The following is a 27392-nucleotide window of genomic DNA, read 5'->3' as shown; positions in this document are numbered from 1 at the left end:
CCAAAGTGACAAGCATATGTTCAGGTGGAACAGGCGTAGTACCAATCAAAGAGTGCACAGGATATGTTCCTTCCAGAAACCACATTATTCCAAGTATTGCTATAAAAAAAATCATGACGATCATTATGAAAACTATTTTAATCCTTTTGGACCAGGCAGACCAACCACCCCCTCCCACTCTGGACGTAGGGCTGCAAAGGGCTGCTCCTCCTCAACAATGGGGCGGCCAACGGGATGCATGATAATCGTGAGGAAAGGATAGGTGATGGAGCCAATGACAAGAAAACCGAAAGGGGCAAATGTTCCCACTGTCGGCAGAGCCTCACTGGTAGACTCCTATTGTTCATCAGTTGGCGCTGTTGAGAACCGGCGAAGGAGCTGTCGTACCAGCTCTTGAAGAATCCCACATCGCTCAGGACGAGGCACCCCCCCCTTGTTAGGGAAGCGCGCTCCATTAATCCTGTCCAATGTCTGAACAATGCGTCAATCTCATCTCTCCCTATGCTACTGTGGCCTGACTTATCGAGTCCGTCCCTACTTATCTAACTTTCCCTTTGGTGCACTTTTCTTCCACTGAGGCCACAAATTGTACCTAGCAACTCCAGGGACAGAGGGGTCTGCAAACAGGGGCTCTGACTCAAAGGGGCCAATGGAGTGGGGTTCAAGCACAGATCGGCCAGCAGACTGGGGCTCCTGGATGGCCCTGATCTCAGGAGGCACTGTCTCGTTCAATGCTGCATCGCTTTCACTCTCCGTTAGTGCCCACGTCAGCTGAGCATCTGATAATGGAACAAAACTTGGTACTTTCTCCGTTTTGGAATCACCCACTCCATCGAGCACCCACCGGTCGTAGGGCAACGGAAGGGGCAGCCTACGGCAGAATGGATCCAGTTCTACGCCCGTCCACCTTCACTGCTGTGCGAGTGGCGAGGAGAGCCTGGATAAGCCCCTTCCAGCATGGCTCCAAACTGCCTTCCCTCTGAAAATTCCAGACGATGATATAATCCCCAGGCTGGATAACGTGGCCTGGGCCCTCGGGAGCTGATGGTAGGGCTTCGTGGATCTATTGATGAATAAAACGCAAACTCTTAGTCAACTCATATAGGTAATCCACAAGTACAGGGTATTCTATTTCACAAAAACGTTGAGGTCGTGGTTCACCTCAGACATTCGCCGAGCGCCGAAACACGACCTCGTACGGCGACAATCCTGTCCTAGAGTGAGCAGTTGCTCTTGTAAACAAAATAGCTAATGGTAAAGCATCTGGCCACTGTATCCTGTGCTCTCTTTAATCTTTTCCAATTTCAGTTTGAGAGTACCATTGTATTTCTCAACCAAACCTGCTGACTGGGGGTGGTTTGCAGTATGGAATTTCTGCTTTATGTGCAAACCGTCGCACACCAGCTGGATAACCTTTGATTTGAAGTGACTTCCGTTGTCACTCCAAATCAAATGGGGCAAACCAAAACGCTGGAAGATCTACTTTAGGAGTGCGTTTGCCGTCGTCATGGCTGTGTTCTCTTTGGTGGAGTAAGCCTCAATCCATTTACTGAATGGACAAAAAACTACTAACACATATTTCAAATTGCTGACTCGTTCCATTTTGATGAAATCCATCTGGAGAACCTCAAAAGGTAAGGAAGGCGGTGCAAAGTTACCAGGGGGTGTAGGGGTGCTGTTTCCAGGGTAATGCATCATGCATATCATACAGTGCTTCCCTAAGTGAACAGCAACTTTGGGAATGTTGTCATTCTGCCATACAGGATCTAACAACTTGCAGATACCCCTTGCACTCATTCCTCTTAGTGACCACACTGAGAACATATGCATCTGGTAACATCCATCTCCGCTTTCCTGGCTTATCCGTCCAATGCCCATCTTCATCTAAGCATGCTGTGCTTTCCTGCCTTACTGCTACCTCCTCAATCGTTGCCTCACTTTGGATTTCTTTCACATTGTCTAGAGTGTCCTCAAACATGGTGGCCTCGGGTACCCACCTAGCATGACCCGCTACAAAAACTTTTTTCTTCCTTGTCCGAGCTGTCTCCTTAGCTGTCTGGTCTGCGAATGCATTTCCCCTTCCCATATCATCAGTAATTGCCTTATGGGCACTGAACTTTACTATAGGCAATTTCTTAGGAAGTGTCATGGTGGTCAGAAGCCTATGTATTAGAGGGCCATGCTGAATACGTGTCCCATGTAATGTAAGGAACCCTCTCTCTGACCAGAGCCACCCAAAATTATGGGCGACCGGAAGGCGTACTCGCTGTCAGTATAAATATTAAAGGCCAGTCACTCGCTCAATTGATAAGCTCTAATAAGGGCGACTAACTCAGCTGCGTGGGCGGACTGATAAGGATCTCATGATGACTCAACTACCGTATACAGTGTAGTAAGTGCATATGCGGTGGTGGTGGTGCCATCTGGTAATTTGAAACAAGAGCCATCGACATATAGATCCCTTTGGGGGTCAGATAAAGGAACATCAGTCAGGTCTACCCAGTCCCTTCGTCTATTCCTCTGTCCAAATAAGACAATCATGTATGTCTTTTTCCTCACTCTCAGAAGGGAAGGGTAATAATGTGGCAGGGTTCAGAGTGGCACATCTTTTTATCGTAATATGCGGGGCAAAGAGAGTTACCACATTACCGGTCAGACGTGTACTGGTAAGGTGCTGTGTCTTGGTCTTATTCAAGAGAGTGTCTACAGCATGAGGCACCATGACTGTGAGGTCAGTATCAAGTACGAGCCCAGCCAATTGCCTTATATAGATGGCCACAGTTCGGGAGGGCTCCGGCGAATGAGTCGAGCAAAGCAGAAAAGTAAGCACACAACCGTTACTTACCTCCAAAGGCCTGTGTTAAAACAGAAAGCACACAACCAGCCGTCTCTTGTCCATACAACACAAACGGTTTCCCATAATCGGGCGTGCCAAGAACACGAGCAGAACAAAGCGCAACCTTTAATTGCTCAAAAGACTGCTGACATTCAGACGTCCAAGGCAGGGGCTCACACACATCTTTAGTGGTTAGCGCAAGCAAACATTTTATTAGTAATGAGTAATTAGGGATCCAATGTCGACTGTAGGAAATGATGCCAATAAAGGCACGTACATCCCTCAGAGTCTTAAAGATGGGCATTTTAACAATAGCACTAATGCGCTCAGGGGTCAATCTCCTACCCTCCTTCGACAGTAGGTGACCTAAATAGGTGACCTCCTGTTGGCAATATTGAAATTTAGAAAGGGACACTTTATGTCCTTGGTGAGCCAAATGGAGCAACAACTTAACCATACTGTCTTTGCATCCATGTTCAGTATCAGGAGCAATTAGTAGGTCATCCAGATACTGGAGCAATACATTACCTGAGGAAAGAATGAGGGAGTCCAATTGGGCTTTCAAGGCTTGGCTATGTGTAATGTAATGTAATATAAATTGATATTTATAAAGCGCCGACTGTCACTCCGCAAGGAGTATCCTGGTGCTAGTGTATATATATATATATATATATATATATATATATATATATATATATGTGTGTGTGTGTGTGTGTATATATATATGATTCCAAAAATTCATAAACAGAAAGTCCCAACACCGGGCCGACCAATTATCTCGGCCATCAACAGTGTAGGAGAAAATATTTCTCGCTACATTGACTTCTTTTTACAGGACATTGTTAAAAACTTACCAAGCTACCTCAAAGACACGGGGGATTTTTTAAACAAATTGGACTCAACCCAATGGCAAGAAAATTGGTGTTTGTTGACTCTTGATATAGAGTCTTTATATACTTCAATAGACCATTCAAAGGGTTTAGAAGCAATCAGACATTATCTTGGTTTACGATCATGTGAATATTATACTCACAACAAAATGTTATGTGAACTAATACATTGGTGCTTGTATAATAACTATTTCATGTTTGCTAAAGGAGTATGGAGACAAGTCCGGGGTGTGGCAATGGGATCGTGCTTCTCCCCCAGCTACGCGTGTTTACACGTGGGCTGGTGGGAGGAGCGCGGTCTCATTGAAACACCGGGATTTCAACATGTGCAATACTGGAAACGGTTTATAGATGACGTGTTCTGCATAGGGGAGGGAGATGAGGAAAGTGCCCATACCTTTATTGATGCACTAAATAAGAATCAGGAAAATCTGTTCTTCACCTCCAATATCAGTAAAGTGCAGGCAGATTTTTTAGACGTCCATTTAACCATTGAAAACAATACTGTGACCACTTCTTTATTTCGAAAACCAACTGCTGGAAACAGTATATTACATGCCAGTAGTAAACATCCCCAACATGTGATTACTAATGTTCCATATGGTGAATTGCTGCGTGTTAAAAGAATAAGCAGTACTCCTGAGATATTTGAACAGGAAGCCCATAACACAATCAACAGACTTAAAGCTAGGGGTTACAATGATAAAGTTTTGAACAGTGCCCTGAGACGTAGCCGTGAAAAATCTAGGGAATCGTTACTTAGATCAGAAGCACTAGAGTCAACAACAGACATTAATACTCCTCGCTTAATTCTGACCTATGGCAAGCAAGAAAGACAAATTAGGTCTATTGTTAAGAAACACTGGCCTATCCTGATGACAGATGGTTTCTACAGTGATACATTACCAATCACTCCCACAATAACCTATAAAAAATCTCAAAGCATGCACAACAGTCTGGTGAAAAACAGTCCAGAGCTAGGTAGTGGCAGCGCCTGGCTAAAACAGAAAGGTTTTTTTAAATGCTCCTCATGTAGGGCGTGCAAGTTTGGTGTTAACACCACTCATTACAGCACACCTTTTAGTTCCATCAGTAAAGCTATCCGGGGTAATTACAATTGTCATAGTGAGTTTGCAGTATATGTCCTGACATGCACCTGTGGCCTACGATATGTAGGCAGTACTAAACTGCAGGTGCATGTCAGGATCCTGCAACACTTACGGGCAATAGTAAACAATGACAACACATACCCGGTAGCACGCCACTTCAGGTCAACTCACAATAATGACTTGTCAAAGTTGACATACTTTGTTATAGATGTGGTGGCTCCTCAATCGGGGAGGAGACAGAGAGAGATTACTGAGGAAGAAAGAAACAGAATACATAGTTGAGCTGGACAGTAAATATCCTAACGGACTCAATACAACAGAAGATTTACATCACTTGTTATAATTATTCACATGATTTATGTTTAAGTTGTGTGTATTACAGGTTACTTCAAAAGTAGATATAGAATGAACTTTTATGTGGTTTCTTTATATCTCATTTTTTAAGGTCTTCCAGAACTACAAAATTCGTATGAAATACAGAAAATGTAACTGCATCAAGTTGCACCATGGGTGAATTAGTTGCGAAATTTCAACTTAAATGAAAATTAAAGCTGATAGCAAGCTTCGTAATTGTTAGACTCTCATCCCAAGACTATGTACATATCAATGATTTTTTTTCTCTTTACTTTTTGTTATCAACAAAAAGTTTTTTTTTGCTTTCACTGTTTTAATATTATCACGTTACAATTTTTATTATTGTAATCACTTAGGGTTTGATCAATATTATGGGCACTTGGAGCACTTTTGATATGTTCAAACATGGATTATGATCTCATATATGATTTCTAAAAACCAGTATACATATTATTATTGAGTACTGTGACATTAAGTCATGAAATCTGGACGGTTATATATTTAAACTGTGAATATAGATGTATATAGATATAATATATGTAAATGTATGTATATAGGAAATATGTATGTATATATTTTTCTATGTGTATATACATTGTTTCAATTTTTTGCTAGATTGTTTTATTAATGATGTTGTTTTTCATGACTTCAGAAATCAGAAGTGGAATATGAGAAAGAAACGGTTTATGCATTCATGCAGTGATATTGTTTTTCGTTCCCTTTTAAGTTTAATATGGGTGTGCACTTATTAGAAGCATTGATGAGTATTTCATCTATGTCTATGCACCATGTGATTCACAAAGGAGGTGGAGCATCACATAGTAAAAAAATGTATATAAATGTCTGCTGACCAGGTGTATGGTGTGTGATCAAGAGCACTAGTTGCTCGAAACGCGTCGCCTGAGAGGTTGAAATAAATCTCCCTTACTGCAGCCTTGGGTCCGTGTCTTCATTGCAGGAGTTTGCTGATTGAAGATTTTGTTTGTGTATATATATATATATATATATATATATATATATATATATATATATATATATACTAGCGTTCTCAGTATAGCCCTGAGGAGCAGGACAGAATCTACAGCTCCTGCCAGCTAGTGTAAAGCCGAATAAATGGCGGCTATCAGGATGAATGAGGACAGAGAAAAATTTGGCAGAGGAAGGAATCATTTTGTGAAGGGCAGTAATATCAGGGGCGACCAGGAACTGAGGGACCACTATTTTGTTAACTGCGCTCAAATCAATTACAAAACGATAAACATCTGGGTGGTCATCGGGGGAGTCTGGGGGTGGTTTTTTCAGATTCTGAAGAATAGGGCTGTTACACACATTCGCTGCTGTCTCGTCAACTACCCCCGACTCGAATCAAATCTTGTATAATGCATAAAAAAGCTCGCTCTCCCGCTTGAGCAAATTTATACTGGGGAATACAGGGCAAAATGGTGTTGTCCTAAACCGTAATGGAAATTTGGGGAATTTGCAAGAGTCTTACATCCGTGTCACCTGTTGCCCACAAAGTGGGCGGCACATCCTTAAATTCAGCGGGAAGGGGTGCATCTTTGGACAAGCACTGCTTAGAACTTATCACATTCGGTCCCATCGTCATGTAGACACCTTCCGGAGAGCAAAGAATTTTTGCATGCAACTTTTTAAATACATCTAGGCCCATACAATTTCTCCACAATTAGATGTCAATTGAAGCTGCGAGTCCACAGTAAAAGGACCTATAGTCAAGGCAAGGGGTTTAGAAATGGGGCTTAGAACCGGTACACCTGAAAATCCTACCAAAACATTATTTTGGCCAGACAGGGCTGCCCCAGTGTCAGGATCCATCAGACTGCCGACCACCTTCTGTACTCCAGCAGTAGTGGCAAAACTATTCAGGGTGAACCCCAGGGCGCTCGGTGCATTTCACTCACTAACATCCTACCTAGGAAGACTGCCTGTCTGGTGAGGGCTCCTATCACGTTCTCAACACATGGCTCTCGCCCTCGGCTCATCCCTTCTTTTACTCCCCGTGTTCCATGAGGAAGAAAAGCTGACTTAGATTTCTTTAATTCTCTGCTCCTGTATGTGTTGGTGTTTTCCTTATCTTTGTTTCCTAGGCCACGCCAGAGCTCAACTCAACAACCTCCAAGACTCACAAGCCTCCGTGACTCAGCAACCCCCATGACTCAGCAACCTCCATGACTCAGCAACCTCAGTAAATCAGCAGCCTCCGTGACTCAACAAGCCTCCATGACTCAGCAGCCTTCGTGACTCTGCAACTTCCATGACTTAGCAGCCTCCGTGACTAAACAAGCCTCCATAACTCAGAAACCTCCATGACTCAGCAGCCTACATGACTCATCAGGCTGGCAAAAGGAATTTAACTCTCACCCAGGCTTGTCTTCAGTGATTCGCATTGAGTTTCTTGTTGAAGATATTGGGGCGTGAGAGCTCTTCTCTGCAGGTGCTGTTCGGACGAGTCCTGTTCTATCTTGCTGCTGCTACTCGCAGATACGTCTAAATCCTTTTTTGGGGTACATTTAACTCTTGTGCTCAGTGGACTTCCATAGTTTTTCTGGTTATCGGGGAGATCTTTGGTAACTGCGCACAAAACTCTTCGCAGTCAGAAACTTCCTGACTTTGTTTCCTATATCACAGTTCCCTCTTGTTCCCGCTCAGCTTACTTTACGCTACTTGCCTGGATTTTGGTCATTTCCTCCTCATAACATTTATGTAATTTGTGCATAGTTCTTGCTGATAGAAGTGTATATTATTATTGCAGTGTTTATTGTTATCAACACCCCATCAGGGTTACCAGCGCTATATAAATGCAAAACTTTTTTCCTTTTTAACTCCTCCCCAACCCCTCTCAATCCAAATAACTGACTAACATATCCACCGCTCAAATTACTTTCATGTTTCACCATACTAAATAATGCTACTCGCCAACAAAGCGCTTCAAATCCCCATCAAGGTGTAGCAAGCGCTATATAAATACAAACCTCTTTCCTTCTTCTATCCCGCAACCTACCCTTTTCTATCCAAATAACTGAATAACATATCCAGCACTCAAATTACTTCACTATACTAGTTTTCAACACTAATCCTTTATGGGTTCCGGAGTAGTGTTCTACTCGCCAGAAAAGCGCTTCAACACCCATCAGGGGTAACAGGTTCTACATGAATGTAAATCTTTCTTCCCCTTTTATCCCTCTGCTATCCTCACTCAAAATAACTGATTGATATCCATCACTCAAATCACTTTCATATTTCCCCATACTAATTCAGCACTAATCCTTTATGGGTTTCTGGAGTAGCGTGCTTCAACACCCCATCAGGGGTAACAGGTAACAAGCGCTATATAAATATAAAACTTTTTTGTCTATTCTATCCTTCTGCTATCCTTCCGAATCCAAATAACTGACTAACCTATCCACCACTTAAAATGTACTTACATGTTTCACCATATTAATTCAACACTAAACCTCTATGGGTCCTGGAGTAGCATGCTACTTGCCGAAAAAGCGCTTCAACGCCTCGTCAGGGGTAGTAAGCGCTATATAAATGCAATTACAATACAATCCTATTACGTCTCTGTTTTTTCTCGCTGCAAGAAGGTCTTGGTAACGCTCCCAAGCCTTGGACATCCTTCAGCTGAAGGAAACAGATTATGTCATATCTTATAGAAATGAGAATGTATGGTGTGCTTATGTGTAATCTTCTTTGGCACAATATTGTATGAGTGTTTATTTATCTTTGGCACAATATTTTGTGAGTGTGTATTTATCTTTGGCGCTATATGATGTGAGTGCAGTTCTAATTTATTCTAATAATTCTAAAAGATCTCTTTATCATGACCCAATGCAGAAGTTTATGCATGATTTAGGTAATTGATTATTTGTATTCTTGTTGATGTATTTTACTACTGCTTCATGAGCTGGTCTCCATACTCATTCCTAGCTTTAGGACAGATGTTCCAGATTGTTCTGTGACCCGGAGTTTTCTTCTCCACCGGCACGAACGCGCACCAGTTGTTTCTTTCTTTAATTTAGCTTTTTATTTTAACTATTTATTTTAGTTTATTGTTTGTTCCCGATCCCCCTTCCCTTGAGATTATTGGATGAGCACTGGTGTCTCTGGTTCAGTGTTCGTCAGATGATTTCTGGGGATTTTTAGGGTCCAGCTGCCTCTGTGTGTTCAGCAGAGAGAAGAACGCATTCCAATGTTCATCTTCCCAGATTAGTTCCTCATAGAATGTAAAGCCCCTAAAAACAAAAACAATTTTTTGTTCTTGTCCCGCCCAAGCAGCACGGCTCCCATTTCTTTAGACGTTTCTACTCTTAATGACACCTTGAGGGATCTCCAACGACAGGTAGAGTTGGCGCGAGAGGCAGAACCAAACCTTGCAGTAACATTTAATAGGAATGTCCCAAAGGTTAGATTGTGTACAAAATGGGGGAGCTGACTCTGGATCTCCCCTTCCTACAGGTGGAACTTATACCTCTAACTTACAGGCATGTCAGCAAATGACGGTTCCTTTGGCACCCCCGGATCGCTATCAAGGTGATCCTCAGAAATTAAATGTTTTTCTTACACAATGTAAATTACATTTTTTATGTAGACCAGATGCATTTCCAACACCCGAGTCTAGAGTAGCCTTCATTTTCTCATATCTATCTGGGGATGCGGCAGCCTGGTCCACAACCCTTGTGGCCAATGATGATCTTGTGTTATATTCCTTTGAGCACTTTGAGCAGGATCTCAGGCGCATTTTAGACCAACGAACCTCCACATAGACAGTAGACAGCGAACTACTGGATATACGCCAAGGGAACATAGATCTCCTTGCTTACCTCGCACAATTTAACAGACTGGTGGTAGAGGCCCACTGGCCGGAACACAAAAGAGCATCATAATTCTGCAGAGGATTGCATGATGAACTCAAAGATATGCTGGCTTAGGTGGCTGACCGCCCTCGAGACTGCGACGCGCTCATAAACCTGGCTCTTCAATTAGACCATCGTTTGGCGGAATGCCGAGGGGAGCTTGAATGTGCCGAGAACAGAGTACCCCCACCTTTGCCCGTTACTAACTCCCGACTATTCTGCAATGCGATAATGGGTAGCGGAGAACCCATGCAGATCGGGTCGGCTCGACCTCCCCTTTCCAAGAGCGAAAGGAGAAAAGACAACCTTTGTCTGTATTGTGGCCTAAGTGGTCACTTTGTGAAAGACTGCACCAAGAAACCTAAAAAAGATTGGAGAGCACCAAACCTCTGAAAGTGTACTGTGGCCAACACCAACCAGATTGCCACCACCCACGTCACTTTGAATGTATCCTTCTCTGGTCCAAATTTTTACCTCCAGAATGTGCTAGTCACAATCGATTCAGGGGCCATAGGAAACTTCTGTGATTGGGGATGTGCCCGCACTCACCGAATTCCTGTGACAAGAAAAAACATCATCAAACAAGTCTGTGCTGTTGACAGTTCCCCGTTATCCTCTGGGCCCCTTTCTCATAGCACTATCTCCTTGGTCATGGAAACACTCACAGGGCATGGAGAACAGTGCCAACTGGATTTAATAGATGCCCCCCCCCGTACGGTGTTATATTAGGCATCCCATGGCTGGTAAAACATAACCCCACTATAGACTGGTGTAAGCGAACCGTCACCTTTCTGTCCAAGTACTGCTCTATGTTTTGTGTAGGTCATGTTTCTGCATCCCGTACCACCATTTCTTTATCATCTCAAAAGCAAGTAATTGCCACAACCCTTACTGGCCTGCCAAATGAATATCAAGACTTTGCCGATGTTTTCGATGAACAAAAAGCAGAAACTCTTCCCCCTCATTGGTAATTTGACTGTCAAATCGATCTAGAATGAGGGCCGTGGGTTCCTTGTATGCCTTAACGGAAAAGGAAAACAACTTCTTAAAAATATACCTAGACAAATATTTGGCTAATGGATTTATTCGCCATTCGAAATCACCGGCATCCTCTCCCCTTTTCTTTTTCCCTAAGAAGGAAGGGGACCTCCGTGCTTGCATCGACTATCAAGCCTTAAACCAGGTGACCATTAAGAACCGGTATCCCTTACCACTCATCGCCTCCATGATGGATCAAGTACAATCCGCCACCATCTTCACCAAACTGGATTTACGTGGTGCATATCATCTGGTACGGATGAGAAAAGGTGAATAGTAGAAGATGGCCTTTCGCACCAAGTTTGGGCTTTTTGAGAACCAGGTGATGCCATTTGGTCTATCCAACACCCTAGCTGCCTTCCAGCACTTGGTGAACAGCATTCTACAAGAGTTTTTGGATATTTTTGTACTAGTGTACATTGATGACATTTTGATCTTTTCGTACTCCCTTTCCAAACATATTGAACATATGCGAAAATTATTACAGGCATTATGCGAAAACCAACTATTCGCTAAGATGGAAAAATGTGCCTTTCATGTCACTACAGTGCACTTTTTGGGATTTGTAATTTCACCTGAAGGTTTGCCTATGGATTCCGCAAAAGTACAAGCCGTCCTCCAATGGCCAGCACCCATTTGCATGAAAGATATCCAACGCTTTCTTGGCTTCGCCAATTTCTATCGGGGATTCATCCCAGACTTCTCAAAAGTGGTTGCTCCCATCGCCACTCTCCTTCCTAAAGGTCAGGAATTCTGGTGAAGCCCGGAAGCAGAGCAGGCTTTTCAACATCTCAAAAAGGCCTTTATGTCAGCACCTATTCAAGGGTCCTCATCATGGGTGCATGAAAGTTGTTCAACTGATTTTGGGGTGTTTACGTTGTAAGTGTAACATCATAGGTCATGGATGGCTTTGGATTGATTAGCAAAATGTGTTTTTGGTGTTGAATTGCAGGTTTTGGGTGTGTGTTGAATAATATGGCTTTTTCTGCGCACTAGGTAACCCTAGAATTCAGCTCGTGTAGTTTTGGTAACTTTGCACAGTGCTACAACGCGACCGTACAGTTTTTGTCTTCTTTGCGTGCCCAATGTGCGTGCTCGGGAACGCGATAATGACGTTTTGTACAGTTCACGCTGCCGAACACGCCGAATTTGCATTCTCGCGAGCAATATCTCCCGAGTTGGCTAAAACCTTCTCGAAAATGTAGATGCTGTTCATTTTGCTAAAGAAACTCCTCAGGTTGTCATTTGCTTGTAGTTAAGTGAGTTAAAAAGGGCGGGATTTCATCTCAGCAGTTTACTTTACGGGAGAAGATGGCGTGTAGCCCGACACCGCCACTGTGCGTGTTTGAAGCACTTAATATTACAGGTATGGAATTGCGGGAAGATAAACTAGGATTGAGAGTGGGAGGATATCAACGGGGGTGGTATACTGGAGATCGAGTGTTGGGTCAAGGAGGGTTTAACATCGGGATAGTAAAGTTAGGTAGGTGATTCACTTTAATACAATTACGGTAACATTTCTGCTCCGAGTTCTGTGGGCAGCGCGTATAACCATGGGGTGATTAATACGAACAGCAGAGCTATGTAACTTTGGTGTAAATTGTATTCATTCGCAGCAATCTAAGCATTATGTTTACAGCAATGTTTTGTTTAATTTTTCAGTGAACCCCTGAGGAAGAACTTATAAAAGTTTGAAATGCATTGGGATATATCAGCATTGAATATTAAGGATGTATAATGTTTTAGATACGTGCCCGGAAAAAGGCCTGTTGTGGCATATCCGCGGTAGGAGAAGTATCATTGAAAAACATTGGCTAATCATGTGTTGACAGTACATCGGAAATAAAGGATATAATATCATTCTAATCCACGGAGTATTTTGGATTCTTTGGAGCAAATAATGGAATAATGGAATAAATCATAATAAGTGCGGAATTTAATGATCACAGCAGTGCGTCTGGATTTGGGGCGCCACCACGCCCCATCTATCTTGATTAATGTTTAACTTCTACGTGGCTAACGGGTGGACCACGTATACCCAGGGTGCACGCAAAAACGTCTCAAATGAAAAAATGGAGTACAACGGTTTAAAAAGTGAAATTAGGTGTGCACGGCAACTTTGATCAGATTTGTGAATATTTGTCTGCCCGACCTGCGAGTAGCACCCACAGAAAGTAATGAACAAGTCAAATCAACATACGTCTGATGGACTGAAAACTAACATGAAAAGCACATCTTTAAAAAGTTAATGAAATTTGCTTGGACGCATTTTGCTTTCATTAAGCAAGGATATGAGCTTCATGAATTATCATTCATAGCGCGATTTTTACTGTTGTTTACGCCGTTGAAATATGTTATGTAAAAAATCTTCATGTAAAAACATCACGTGGTTAGAAAGATTGCTTTTATGCGCATTAGATACGATCAATAGGGTGGGCGGGGAACAGCAAGAAATCAGCAGGTGAATCACGTGGGTGTAGGGAGACCCGGTTGTGGGTAGAAATGCATTATGGGAGATGTAGTATCCTACAGAGTGGAAGGCAAGGACATGCCGGGATAGGTGAGTTAAAAAGGGCGGGATTTCATCTCAGCAGTTTACTTTACGGGAGAAGATGGCGTGTAGCCCGACACCGCCACTGTGCGTGTTTGAAGCACTTAATATTACAGGTATGGAATTGCGGGAAGATAAACTAGGATTGAGAGTGGGAGGATATCAACGGGGGTGGTATACTGGAGATCGAGTGTTGGGTCAAGGAGGGTTTAACATCGGGATAGTAAAGTTAGGTAGGTGATTCACTTTAATACAATTACGGTAACATTTCTGCTCCGAGTTCTGTGGGCAGCGCGTATAACCATGGGGTGATTAATACGAACAGCAGAGCTATGTAACTTTGGTGTAAATTGTATTCATTCGCAGCAATCTAAGCATTATGTTTACAGCAATGTTTTGTTTAATTTTTCAGTGAACCCCTGAGGAAGAACTTATAAAAGTTTGAAATGCATTGGGATATATCAGCATTGAATATTAAGGATGTATAATGTTTTAGATACGTGCCCGGAAAAAGGCCTGTTGTGGCATATCCGCGGTAGGAGAAGTATCATTGAAAAACATTGGCTAATCATGTGTTGACAGTACATCGGAAATAAAGGATATAATATCATTCTAATCCACGGAGTATTTTGGATTCTTTGGAGCAAATAATGGAATAATGGAATAAATCATAATAAGTGCGGAATTTAATGATCACAGCAGTGCGTCTGGATTTGGGGCGCCACCACGCCCCATCTATCTTGATTTACGTTGTAAGTGTAACATCATAGGTCATGGATGGCTTTGGATTGATTAGCAAAATGTGTTTTTGGTGTTGAATTGCAGGTTTTGGGTGTGTGTTGAATAATATGGCTTTTTCTGCGCACTAGGTAACCCTAGAATTCAGCTCGTGTAGTTTTGGTAACTTTGCACAGTGCTACAACGCGACCGTACAGTTTTTGTCTTCTTTGCGTGCCCAATGTGCGTGCTCGGGAACGCGATAATGACGTTTTGTACAGTTCACGCTGCCGAACACGCCGAATTTGCATTCTCGCGAGCAATATCTCCCGAGTTGGCTAAAACCTTCTCGAAAATGTAGATGCTGTTCATTTTGCTAAAGAAACTCCTCAGGTTGTCATTTGCTTGTAGTTTTTGGAGCATGGACCACTTACTGTTTCTGTCCTCTTTGTACTTTGTTGTTTGAGGGTGGCCTGACCATGTGGGGGGCTTGGTGGCCATTTTGTGAAGCCAAGCAATGTCCTTTTGCTATAGGAATGTATTGTCTGTCTTCCCTTTCTTTTCATGTTTTTGGGGGTGGCCAGGCCATGTGGAGGCAGCCATTTTGTGTGACCTTCCATCGTGCTTTAGTTTTTTTGCCGCAGGCCTACAAACTTGTTTTTTTCTGCCAGTAGGCCTAGAGTCCCAGAGGTAGTCAGCAGGGATGCTTGATGTAGCGGTTTCCATTTTGTCTGTTGAATTTAACATAATTTAGGGCATGGGTGGCAATGCATTGAATTTTCAAATGTGGTGTTTGGGGTGTAGTTAACTGTTTGGGTGTAAACTGTAAATGCCTTTGTTGTTTGTGTTGTTGTGTAACTTTCAAACCTTTTAGCCATGGGGATTTTCTTTTTTGCATTAAGCTGTGATGTGTAACAGGCATCCTCCTTTTTCTGGCCATATAGGGAGGGATATAGGCCTGCTTGAGTTTATTGTTTTCTGGCCTTTACCCATGTACCTGTGATGAGAGTGCCCATGTGGAGCTGTGGTGATAGTAGTAGTGTGCTGTTTTGTTTTTGACAAATTGGCCTGTGTCTTGCCATTGTTCCTGTTGGCTTACTACTGTTCACATCCCCATTGCTATCTGCTGCAGGTCACTGATGCTGCATCCATCTGAAATGATGCACAAATTAAGGATAAACAAGTTCCACTTCCACTACATTTGCATTTTAGTTCTTTGCTATTCTTACTCTTACTGAGTGTACTAATACTTCTAGTAGTAATTAAAATTTAAGCTAACAAAAATCCACATTTGACTGATGTTGTTCTGCCTTCTTTGCTTGTAGGTGCACAAAAGACTGAAGAGGAGGTGTCTGTCATCATTCATCGCCTGTTCTACTGCCAGACGGACGTCCTTCTGTACTACGTCACGTGTTGTGTGACTAACCTGACCAGACATCATTCTCAACAACTTGTGCAACTGAGTGCTGCTGCTGACATCTGAAGAAGATGGGCCCAAAGAAAGCAGGTACCATGTCCTCCAAGACCAAGAAAGTTGCTGAGAAGAAGGAAGAACAGAAGAAGGAAGTGACACTTAAGTCTGATGTTGACCTGAAAAACTTTTTTGGGGAAAAAAAAGTACGCCTGCAGCAGCAGTGACCGGGGTCCAAGCTGGGGCCAGCACCTCTGCATCAGTGGGCCCAAGCCACCAACCCAGGCCCAAGCAGATGAGTGGGGAAGAGGTAGCCAGCCTAATGTTGGAAAGCAGTGATACTGAGCCTGACCTGAACTTATCGCTATCTCAAAGTAGTACACATTCCACGCAAGAGGGAACACAGCAGAAAAGTGGTGAACAACAACCACCGCCCGCAATAGTAGATGTTCAACCTCAGCAACCGCCCGCAATAGTAGTTGTTCAACAACCACCGCCCGCAATAGTAGATGCTCAACAAAAAGAACAACCACAACCACCGCCTGCAATAGTAGTTGTTCCACAACCACCGCCCGCAATAGTAGATGTTCAACGAAAACAACAACCACAACCACCGCCTGCAATAGTTGCTGTTCAAGAACCACCACCGGCAATAGTAGTTGTTGTTCCTTCCGAAGTCGGGGCAGTTCAGGAAATTGAGCCTGATGCAGAGCAAGAAGAGGCAGCACTTCATGCAGGAGATCTATTGTTTTCCAAAATCCCCACCAAGGAAAAGGAGGGTTAGTCCATCGAGTTCTTCGCCAAGCATCCCTTCTGATGATCTTGATCTCAATTGGGAGCCACAACAATCAGAGCATGAGAGGCAGAGACATCCCAAGAAGACCAAGACCAAGAAGACCAGGCTAGGGAAAAGGAAGGTTCCAGGAAGCCTACCACTTATGGAGTGCGATGTTGAACAGCCGGATAATGATGGTGATGACGAGTCAGACCCAGTCATCACAAGCATTACTCCTGGACCTGAGGACATGGAGACCAACATTTTAACCCTAGCGAGAATGGCTGCGACTAGGGATGTAGCACGCATACCACCAATACAGGCCACACCAAAACTACCTCCAGCTTCCATTTTTACATTTGCACAGAGCCGGCAGCGTCCTACATCCAGCACAAGTCCCACCTCAGCAGAAGTAGGTAGTGGTACTACTGCGCAGCCACATAGTGAAATTCAACACACAACCTCCAGTTCATCTGGCATTGGAAGTGGCACCTCTAGCAGGAGACAAAAGTTAAGCTCCCCAGTGTGGGACTTCTTTACAGTTAGAGCAAATGAGGAGAACATTGCTATATGCTCCATTTTTTATTCCTTTGTTAGTCGTGGTAAGCTTGGTACAAACGATGGTACCGGAGGCCAAATGACCCATATGAAAAAACACCACGCAATCAAGTGGGAGGACCACCTACGTCTCATAAAAGCAGGAACCATTAATGTTGGTGGGGAAGCAGTAGAAGGTCCACGGGTCGAACAGGAAGAAGAGGGAGACATTCTATCTGCTCGTGGTACACTAAGTACCCCTGTCCGACTCCCCAGCACTGCAGTGGTAGATCCCACATCCTCCGCATCAGCAACATCTCAGGGGTTACAGAGTAAGAGTAACCCGGAGACACCAAGGAGTACGGGTGCGAAGTCTGCGACGCGAAGTACTGCATCGGGCATAATTGAAAGAAATACCACGCAGCGTACCATTGTTAGCATGTTTAGGCAGGAGGGAAAATAAGAGCGCAACCACCCAATAGCACGTTTGTACAATGCTAAGCTTGCCAAAATGTTAGCTCTGGACCTTCTCCCTTTTTCTTTTGTTGAAGGGGTGGGTTTCCTGGAATTCTTGACAACCCTCTGCCCAAAATGGAATGTTCCCAGCCACTACTATTTTGCCAGAGTTGCTGTTCCAGCACTACACCACGACGTGCTGGAATTGCTTGGAAAAGCCTTGCAGCAGAGTGCTGTGCATAGTATCCACCTGACAACAGACATCTGGACCAGTTGCCAAGCAACTGATTACATGTGCATCACTGCACCCTGGATCTCTTTTTCCGGTGTTAGAGACAAGATATCTACAGGCATTGACACTACTGAGATTGTTAATGATACTCGCAGACATGCTACTATAGCCATGTTTGCTATGGAGAAATCGCATACTGCTGCAAACATTTTGGATGAGTTCAACAGCAAGGTCTTTGAATGGCTGCGACCAAGAGGCCTCAACATTGGTTTTATTGCCACGGACAATGGCAGTAATGTAGTTAAGGCCATGGAAGATGGTGGCTATTTTAGGGTCCCGTGTTTGGCACACTGCATTAACATTGTGGTTCAAGACTTTCTGAAAAATGAAAGCAAAGTCAGCAGCTTACTGACCATTTGCAGAAGAATCTGCACGCATTTCAATCATTCTTTTAAAGCCCGGAAGCAGCTACGGGTCATTCAACGTGAGTATAAAATGCCAGTCAAAGCACTCATCCAGGAGGTACCAACACGTTGGAACTCTACTTATTACATGCTTGATCGGTACATACCACTTAATGCTTATGTCATGACAAGAAGATCAGAGGATCCAACTGGTGTTATTAAAGTCATGACAGTTGAGATGTCGCAATGGGACCTCATTAAATGCCTGACAGAGATGCTACTTCCTTTTGAGGTCTTCACACGTGCAGTCAGCAGGGAGGACTGTACTATGAGCCAAGCTATCCCATTGTTGTACATGCTGGAGCAAGAGCTAAAGGAGGTGTCTGAAACATACGAAGGTGTTGAAGGAAAACTTGAAGCATGTAATTTGGCGAAGTCCTTAGCCGGCCGCTTATCTGAGAATACAAGGATTCAAAATAAGATTGTGTCGCATCAACATTACATTAATGCCACAATTTTGGATCCACGGTACAAATTATTTGTGAACAGTAATGCAGTAATTCCTTTTTCAGAAGCGGATGTTTCCAAGTATAAAACTGTAACTGGAAGCCACTGGTTTAGAAAACGAACGGCTCTCAATTAGAGGCCTGCCAGTGCCAGCCCAGGACAGTGCAAGTACTACTGAGCATCCTACAGAGTCAAGTTCTTCTTCACAGCATGCGAGCAGTGCGTTTGCTTCCCAGCAGTCACCAACACAAACAATAACAACAACCGCACCAACAGGATCTGATTCATCAGACACAAGCAAAAAAATAGCTGCTTGGTTTCTACAGAAAAGGATGGGTAAGTCCGTTGCTGTCGCAAAGCAAAAAGAGGACGAGCAAACCCGAGCACCAATGAACATTGAGCGGTTGGTCCAGGCCTATCTGGATGACACAACAGAGGTGTTCATGGAGCAAAGCCCATTGGTGTATTGGTATAGGACAAGAAGCCAATGGCCACTGCTCAGCAGGCTGGCGATAAAGTATCTAGCTTGCCCTGTTGCAAGTGTCTCTTCTGAGCGTGTTTTCAGTGCTGCTGGTGCCATTGTGACTGTGAAAAGGACCAGTCTCTCGCCCAAAAGCGTGGAGAGGTTAACCATGATCAAAATGAATCAACACTTGATACCACCAGACTACAAAGTACGTGAATCAGAGCTGGAAGAGGAGAGCGAGCCGGAAGAAATAATTAGTGGTTTACAGGACCTACTTCTGTCGGAAGAACCACCAGGGTTTGAGGACGAGCTCCTCTTCCCTGACAACTAGGCTTTGAAATTGTTACATTCTCCCTTCCTTTATTTCTCCCTTCCTTATTAGTGTGTATCTGTCTTTCTGACTCAAACTTCAAAACCAACACCATCTTCCTTTCTCTTTTAATTACCTATTGGAGTTGCACATCTGAGCATTTACTGTCCACTCCACTCATCAGAGTCCTGCTCCATCCTCCTGACTCACCCTAAATACATTTCCATCTTGCCAATGTACATTGGATGGAGATGGACAATAGTGCAATAATGTAGCCTCTAACAGTCCCTCCATAACAAGTGAAACGTACGTGACTATAGCCATCTTCTTCTGTTTTGTTTCCAATCTGAAATGCATCACTGTCTTTGTAAGGCTACACCTCTGTCTGCAGGCATACACAACTCTTCAATGTCAGAACTTGAGCAGGGCTCCAAAATTAAAGTAAACTCGTCATCACTTTCAGAAGACTCTGCTGCATCTGTGATCTGACAGCCACAAAGAAGAGAAAGACAGGTATATGAAATGAATGATGCCATACATTGCATTGGCTGCTTGCTGACTCAGAGCAAATGTGCATGAAGTAGAAATATACTAGTAGTTTAAAATAATGACAAAGTACTTGTGTCTCAAGTGATGGTCAATGTTTCCATGTTGTTTAATAATATGTATCCAATTGTACTCCTACTACTGCAGGTGCAGTCTGGACTTAATCGTAGTCACTCATTACAGACTGAGTTGCTGTTGGTGGTTTGTTGGAGAACACGTACACGTGCCACACCGGATGATGATGACCACCATACCATCTTTGCACGTTGTCAGTCAGTTTGATCTGAGATGATTGATGGAATATGTTCAGGAAGTGGAATACAAGGTAAACGCACAACCAATCAACAAGAACCACAGCAGACCTAGGCTATTTGTGTGTGCAGTGGTGGAAAGGAATAGTGGTATGATTGACTGCCATTGGCGCATTGATTTAATCACTTGTTTTGAAAAATGCTAGGTTGATGTGTATGCCTTTTGTCTGAAACTGTGAAAAATGTAGGTAAATTGAGTTTGAGCCACAGACTCACGGCCCGGTGTTATGGCGTGGCCATGTAACTGTTCTGTGCTGGCTCCTATCTTGTTGTTCTTTTCGATGACTGCTGTGCAACTAGAAGAGTAGAGTTAATCAATGTATCCAAGCAGCCTCAGTCTGAAAATCTTCTCGCTCACGAGTCTTGTGTTTTTTGCACTACACCGTAATTTATTTTTATGTTTTCATTCAGTTAACTTATTTTGTAATACCCTATTTCTTCTTTCATCAACACTTACAGGCCGGCCTTTCACCCAGCGCTATTATACGTGGAGCAACAACTCACACTTACCTTACCAATCCATCCTCCTCATCATCATCCAGCCAGAGGCGCCCAAGAATGATATAATCAGTCACAGTGTCCATGGAAGGGAGGACAAAGATGAATGACGAGATAAAACTACACATTTGGCCCTGGATAACATAATACATTAACTTTAGTATCATTTTCGTAATTTTCTTTGATTCCTTTTTCCTCTTCATTTATTTTAGGCTTGTGTTTGGTAATTGATTGTTCACTTAAACTATCTCTTAATTTTCTTTGCTAGCTTTCAGCCCGCTACATCAGGTATTACGGTTTGTCAGAGGGCATACAGCCTAGGCAAAAGTCATATTCATATCATGTAAAAGAAATACTTCCTTTGAATTGTGTAGTAGTAGTTAAGTAAGTACCACTTATTATTAACCATCAAGTTAATAATAAACCTTCATCATGCATCCATTTCGTTTTTCTTACTTGACTTTATTATTGGGTAGTAGTGGATCATCAATCATCGTCTTCATTGTTTTGCCTTTGTTGTCTCCATGCGTACTGGTTTTCTTTGTCAAACCTTTCCCCAAACCCCGTTCCCATCCATTCATCAAACCCTAACCCTCTTCCCCCGGGCTGTGTGGTTTTATATTGAGGTGTGATGTTACTACATTAAATCTACGCCAACAATTGATCACACACTTGCGGGGGCAGATGTGGTGAAAGCAACACTAATGAAATCAAATGTCAACGAGGCAGGGCGAGGATCCTCTTCTGCTTGCCCACCCAAGCTCACTGTATGTACTAGTGTAGAAGGCAATTAATTTCCCAAAGCGACCCAACAAATACATCTAAATAATTGGTGGCATTGTTTGAATTTAATTTGACAGCATTTAAGTTTACGAATTGGATTGTGTTTTACTGACTCCTTCAACACAACTACATTTATCTTCTTGTACTTGGCAGTCCCCGACAACATTGATTTCTTTGAGTTTAGCACTAGCAGTTGCAATATTGTTTGTATTTTTTTGGGTGAGTCTTATGTACTGTATTTTTCAACTTCTCCCACAATCTGTCTCAGGCAAATGACTGTCTCTTTGTTTTTGTTTTCCAATGCTAGTGCCAGTGTCTACTAGTCTACTACTACCATCACACAACCACGGCATATTCTCCGTTGTCTTGGGAAACCATGCAGCCCTGCTTGCAGTGCCAAACTTAATCATCATCAATCACAGGTAAGAAGAGAAGTTTGCTAGGAGGTATAATGGAGGAGAGACTGGAAGTACAAATAGGACAAATATAACTCAGTGAAGGGTACCGCATCTATCTGTTGGCATGATGTTGTTACATGTGGTCAATTAATAAATTATTTCAATCAAACACTGGCCGCTGCCCTGCATGTAGAGTAAACCTTGTGACGTACAACAGTAACCCCACCACAAAACAACATCATATGTGTACATTGAAAATAAATAACATTTATTGATGTACATCCTCCTAGTCCTCTTCTATCCCACCCCTATCTCCACCCTAACCCCAACCAATGTCCAAGTCCAAAGAATGTCTCACAAAAATAACCCCAACACCCAATTCCCACCCACCAACAAAAGTATTAAAAAAGGGGCAAATGAACAGGGTCCATCACAATCGGCGGGCTTTAAGGTGTTTGTCCACCAATATCTTCACACGGTCCTCTAATTGATCCTCCAACTTTGACACCCGGAGGAGAATCTTTTGCCGAAATGCACGGCACCTACATTTGCATGCATGGTGTGGGGGGGCGGCAGATGTTGTTAAATGCCGGCGGTGAGCGGCTGCCTGACCACGGCGCCGTACTCCTGCAGGTGAGGCCTGGCTGGGGCCTGGGGCATTGGTAGAGGCAGCAGCTGCTGCCTCTTCCTCCTCCTCCTCGGCCTCAGCCACCAGCCGGCGGTACTCCTCCACAATGGCCTGCAGTTTCCTTTGCCGGGCCCTGGCTGCCAACTCCTTCCTTGATGGTTTTTGGGAAGGAGTAAAAGAAACAGAATTGTAACTGAAACTCTTCCAAATTAATTCAACACATAGTGGCATAGTAGCACTACCAAGCGCAGTACATACAAATGGTGGCAACTTTTAGTATCTATCTAATCTATCCACCTGCTTCCCCTGCCTGTAACTTTTGTTGAAGTTTTTTCTGGCATTATACTGGCCCTAGTACTATGGGTGGACTTGAGTACACAGAAGAACACCAGTATTTTTTGTATCTCCTTTTATATTTTCAAAATAAGACTCTGCTTCCAGTGACAGTCTCTACCTATGATGAATACAATACATTTAGGGGGAAAACAACCAATAAAAATAAATCTCTATCATTCTTTATTATTGCCTTAGCTGGTTTCACTTTCACCAACAACCACCCATGCGTCCACTCCTTCCTTGCCTTGGGTTTCATTGTCACAAACTCCGCTCATGATTCTTGCTATCCACTATATCCATGCACCCATATTGTTTTGCCCAACCAGGCATGCATCTTCTCTTTCACCTTCCAGTTCTACCCATCCTTCAACAACCCATGCATCGGATTCATATCAGCAACGTGCATGAACCTTCCAAAGTATCCTTCTATGGTAGTTTTATTACATCTTTCATCTTTCCTCCTTCCTCCCTAGTTCACTTCTTTCCCTTTTTGTTCAACACATCCCTCAAGGTCATCTGATCTGACTTTTAGTCTTCTCCATAACTTTCACAGCTGAGTTGGAGTCTCATAGAGGCCTTGTTTACTCAACTCACGCTGGTAATGCTGCAAAGGGTGTCTTCTTCAACCATTGTATATTGTCCAGTACAATTTCAAATTCATACTTTCTTAATAAGTCTCATAGCACAGTGAGGGAAATGTTCCCCTTCCACCTAGTAATGCAAATAAGTAATGAATATAACTTACCACCGCCCACCGCTGAAGTTTCCTCCCCCACTGTTGCTACTGCAGGTGCCGCAGCCACTGTCCCCTCCTGGATGGCATTAGTATCGCCGCTGGCCCCGTCGGCAGTGGCACTGGTCGTTGGTAGTGATTGTGCACCTATAAAAGCAAGTACACCTTTTGAGTTGCCTGGACAACTTCACCTATTTTACTAGTTGTACTTCACCAGTAAGGAAGATTGAAAATACAGTTACGTACAACATAAAGCATTGTAGGTGTAACTAGTCCAAATTGCGTACTACTGTGCAGCAGTCATTATTAGACAGAGTTTAGTTTTACTTTATTAGATGGCCCCTAGGGTCATCTAATCTCTACTCCTACTCTAGTCTTTGGAACGTTAGCCTGAGCCATGTAACCATTTTAGAATGATCCGGGTCTACTGTTTTGCCCATGTTGTTACCTTGCAGCTTGTTGCACAGTAAGAAAGACACCTTTGAGGCCACATGAGTGTTGCATACAACTAAAGAGGTTGACTTACTTACTTTCTTACAGTATTGTTAATCCCTTTTGCTTATCCATAATGTTACACTTTTTGGAATGACTGCTATAAACTGGCATAGTTGTATTCACTGTCTAACGTGCAACATTTTTCTCCTAGTTTATGAGAAGATTGCCTTCTACGAACCAGAGATTATCAGAGCTTTCGAAAGATGCATGTGTAACCAGAATACGTTCAACGGTGAGGGGTCTCCCACAATCAATTCCCACAGTTCTCTATCGTGCACTAGTTGTACAAAAATGTAGAGTATTTAATCTTCTTTATTTTGCATGGTGGAGCTGGATGTTATTCATGGAACAACTTACAAGTTACAACAATACAAAGCTTGTTATTAAAAAAATAAAGTTTTTGAACTTGCACATAGACTCTGTGGTATATTTTGAGTGTCTGGGGTGTTGTGGACTTAAACGAGTGAGTGAGCAAAAGGGTGTTCTTCTGTTCTGGGTTGTGTAAGAAAATCATTGGGTATATCTAACTATCTTCTTGTGGTGGTCGGGAGTGGGACAAATGACTATGACTGAGACACTTAGGTAGGTAGACTGTCGTTGAATTGTGGGTTCTTCTGACTGAGTTCTGTGACTAGGGTGTAAGTAAGGTCCAACCTCCCTATCACCAACATCCTATTTTCTTGTGCATAGTTCTGTATGTGCCTGTGCAGAGAATAACCGCAACAGTAGTAGTAGTATAATAACCTAACAAAAATTAGTAGGCAAACATCTGGTTGCGCATTTTTGGGGTGGGAATTGACAAAGACTAGAGATTACAGAGGACAACGCAAAAGACAGGAGTGGACCCAGTGGCTACAGCTATTCTATCACAGCTTTATCTTAACTAAAGAGTGGCCAACAGGGCAAGCTTAGCTAAAGACAGTCTAATAGTAGTAGCACAGAGAGTCATCGGGCAGAGGCAGTTTGAAGGAATTTAAAGTCAGGGATGGCATTAGATTCCCAAAATTTGGAAAACAAATTGAAGACCAAAGAAGGTTTAGCTAACATTTAATTAGGAAGGAGGCTAATAGGTTTGAAACAATAAGGTGCGTTAAAAAGTTAGGGAAATATAATTCATAATAATATAAGCACTGGAGGACTTACTGGGGCCAGCAGCAGGATCCTCGGTAGAGGAGCGCTCCTCTGGTGGTTGTCCCGCCGACTTAGTGCCCCTGGGTGGTGCTGATCATGTAAGAAATAATAAAGAAAGAGAAACATTGAGTGCTGTGAAACAAATACATCATTCAAAAATCCTCTCAAACATTTTAGGAAACAACAATTACAAAAAAATGTACTTCGAAGTCTAAATGACTACTGGCTTGCAGGATTCACAGACCGTCTACTTATAGAACACTAATCAAATATTCCATAAACATTCTGATTGCAGAATATACTAACGAAGCCAGTACCTCCTGACCTACACCACCTATTCCAGAATCCAGCCGGGCCAATTGTTCAGTAAGTCGGCATTTCTATTTTATTTTTGCCCGCAAACATGCATAGATGAGATGGAGGAGTAGGACACATGCATACATTTGTGCATACATGAAATTGTTGGTTGCTTGCGTCTTATGAACTGCTACTGACTGACGTGACAATGCTATTGCTGCTAAGCCTACCACTCAGTAAACAAACTGCAAACCGGTTCTATGGAGGGGTGGGATAAATAAGAACTAACTAAGCATTCAGTGACAGAGGAGGCGCCGCGCCATGCAGACCGTTAAGAAAATATGAACTAATACTATCCATCCACCACTATTTCACTAAAGGACAATGAAAGGACTAGACTCTAGCAATAGCATTAACTAACTTCAGTTCTCTAAAGTAAACTCTAACATCAATAATCACCAGCCCAAGCTAGCCCACAGTTATACAAACCAGTAAGAGATGTGGCGAGCGAGCAGCACCTGTGTCATACGGTAACAGAAGATTTTGAGACAGAATTGATCTGCAATGTAACTAAGCGCACAAGTAATCGTGTTACTTATTCGTCCAAGAATTATACACAATACTTATACTACTATATTTACATATATTAATATTACTAGCTACTCACCAAGCCCCACGACTTCAACACCTAGCAGGTCCAACAGGTCCTGCTCCCTGTCCAGAATGTCTGCCCACCGGTGGGCCAGCTGCTGGTGGGTGCGCCGAATATCCGAGCGACGGTAGACTGCCCAGCGCACCTGCGCCCACCGGCGGTGACGCTCCTCTGGTAGGTAACCAGAGCCTGGCCTGCTGCCAAGGTCAAGGGGAGGTGGCGCTGGATAAAAAAAACAAGGGCGGCCACCTCCGCCTCCCCGAAAAGATTCCGGGCCTTCACCCCTAAAGGTCGCATTCTGCCGCAAGGCAGCCGGCTCTTGGGCGCAGGCGCCTTGCCCTTCGAGCCGGTTCTGCTGCTCCCCTTTGCCATGGTTCTGGGGTGGAGGTGGAAAAGAAAAGTTAGAACAAAAGGAAAAAAAGTTAGGGGGAAGATGTAGGAGTAAAATAAAAAAGTAGAAAAGTTTAAAAAAGGTGAAAAAGTAGAAATAAAATGCAAAATATAAACTTAGGGACAGAGAGAGATAGATGATAAGTAAAAAAAGTAAGAAAAACTTGAAAATAGGTAAAGATTGCACAGATATAAGGTGGATAGAAAACTAGGCCCAGAACCATAGCATAGAGTGTGAAAAACAAGATGGCCGCGCCCATCGCGACCACGTGGGTAAGTTCGCGCCCGATTTCACGCGAACACGCACTTTGTCAGCGTGAACAAGTAGTTGTGTTCCCGAACAAGACGTGCACCGCGCGGACACGTTATACGCGACCCGGAAGAGGAAATAGGGGACGCGAGCGGGCGGGACAATTGAAAAAACAAGATGGCCGCGCCCATAGCCCACCACATGGGTAAGGTCGCACGCTACAATCCCCCGAACACGCAGACAGCGCCCCGAACACGCACAACGCGCTCCCGAGCAAGAAAAGCGGCTCGCGAACAGGACCAGCAAGCTACTACGCACACTCGCGAAGCTCGCGTAGTGCGAGAACGTCTTCGCGTAGCTTCGCGTAGCGCGACTACGCCTACTACGCCCAGGGTTAAAAATATGCAGCAACAGCCTCCAATAGGAAGTCACTGTTCTCATCCGAAAACAGTTCAGCCATCCAATTCGGCAGTGGGA

This window comes from Lissotriton helveticus, chromosome 3_1 (assembly GCF_964261635.1).
Source record: "Lissotriton helveticus chromosome 3_1, aLisHel1.1, whole genome shotgun sequence".
Lineage (NCBI taxonomy): Eukaryota > Metazoa > Chordata > Amphibia > Caudata > Salamandridae > Lissotriton > Lissotriton helveticus.
This window is presented reverse-complemented; position numbering follows the sequence as displayed.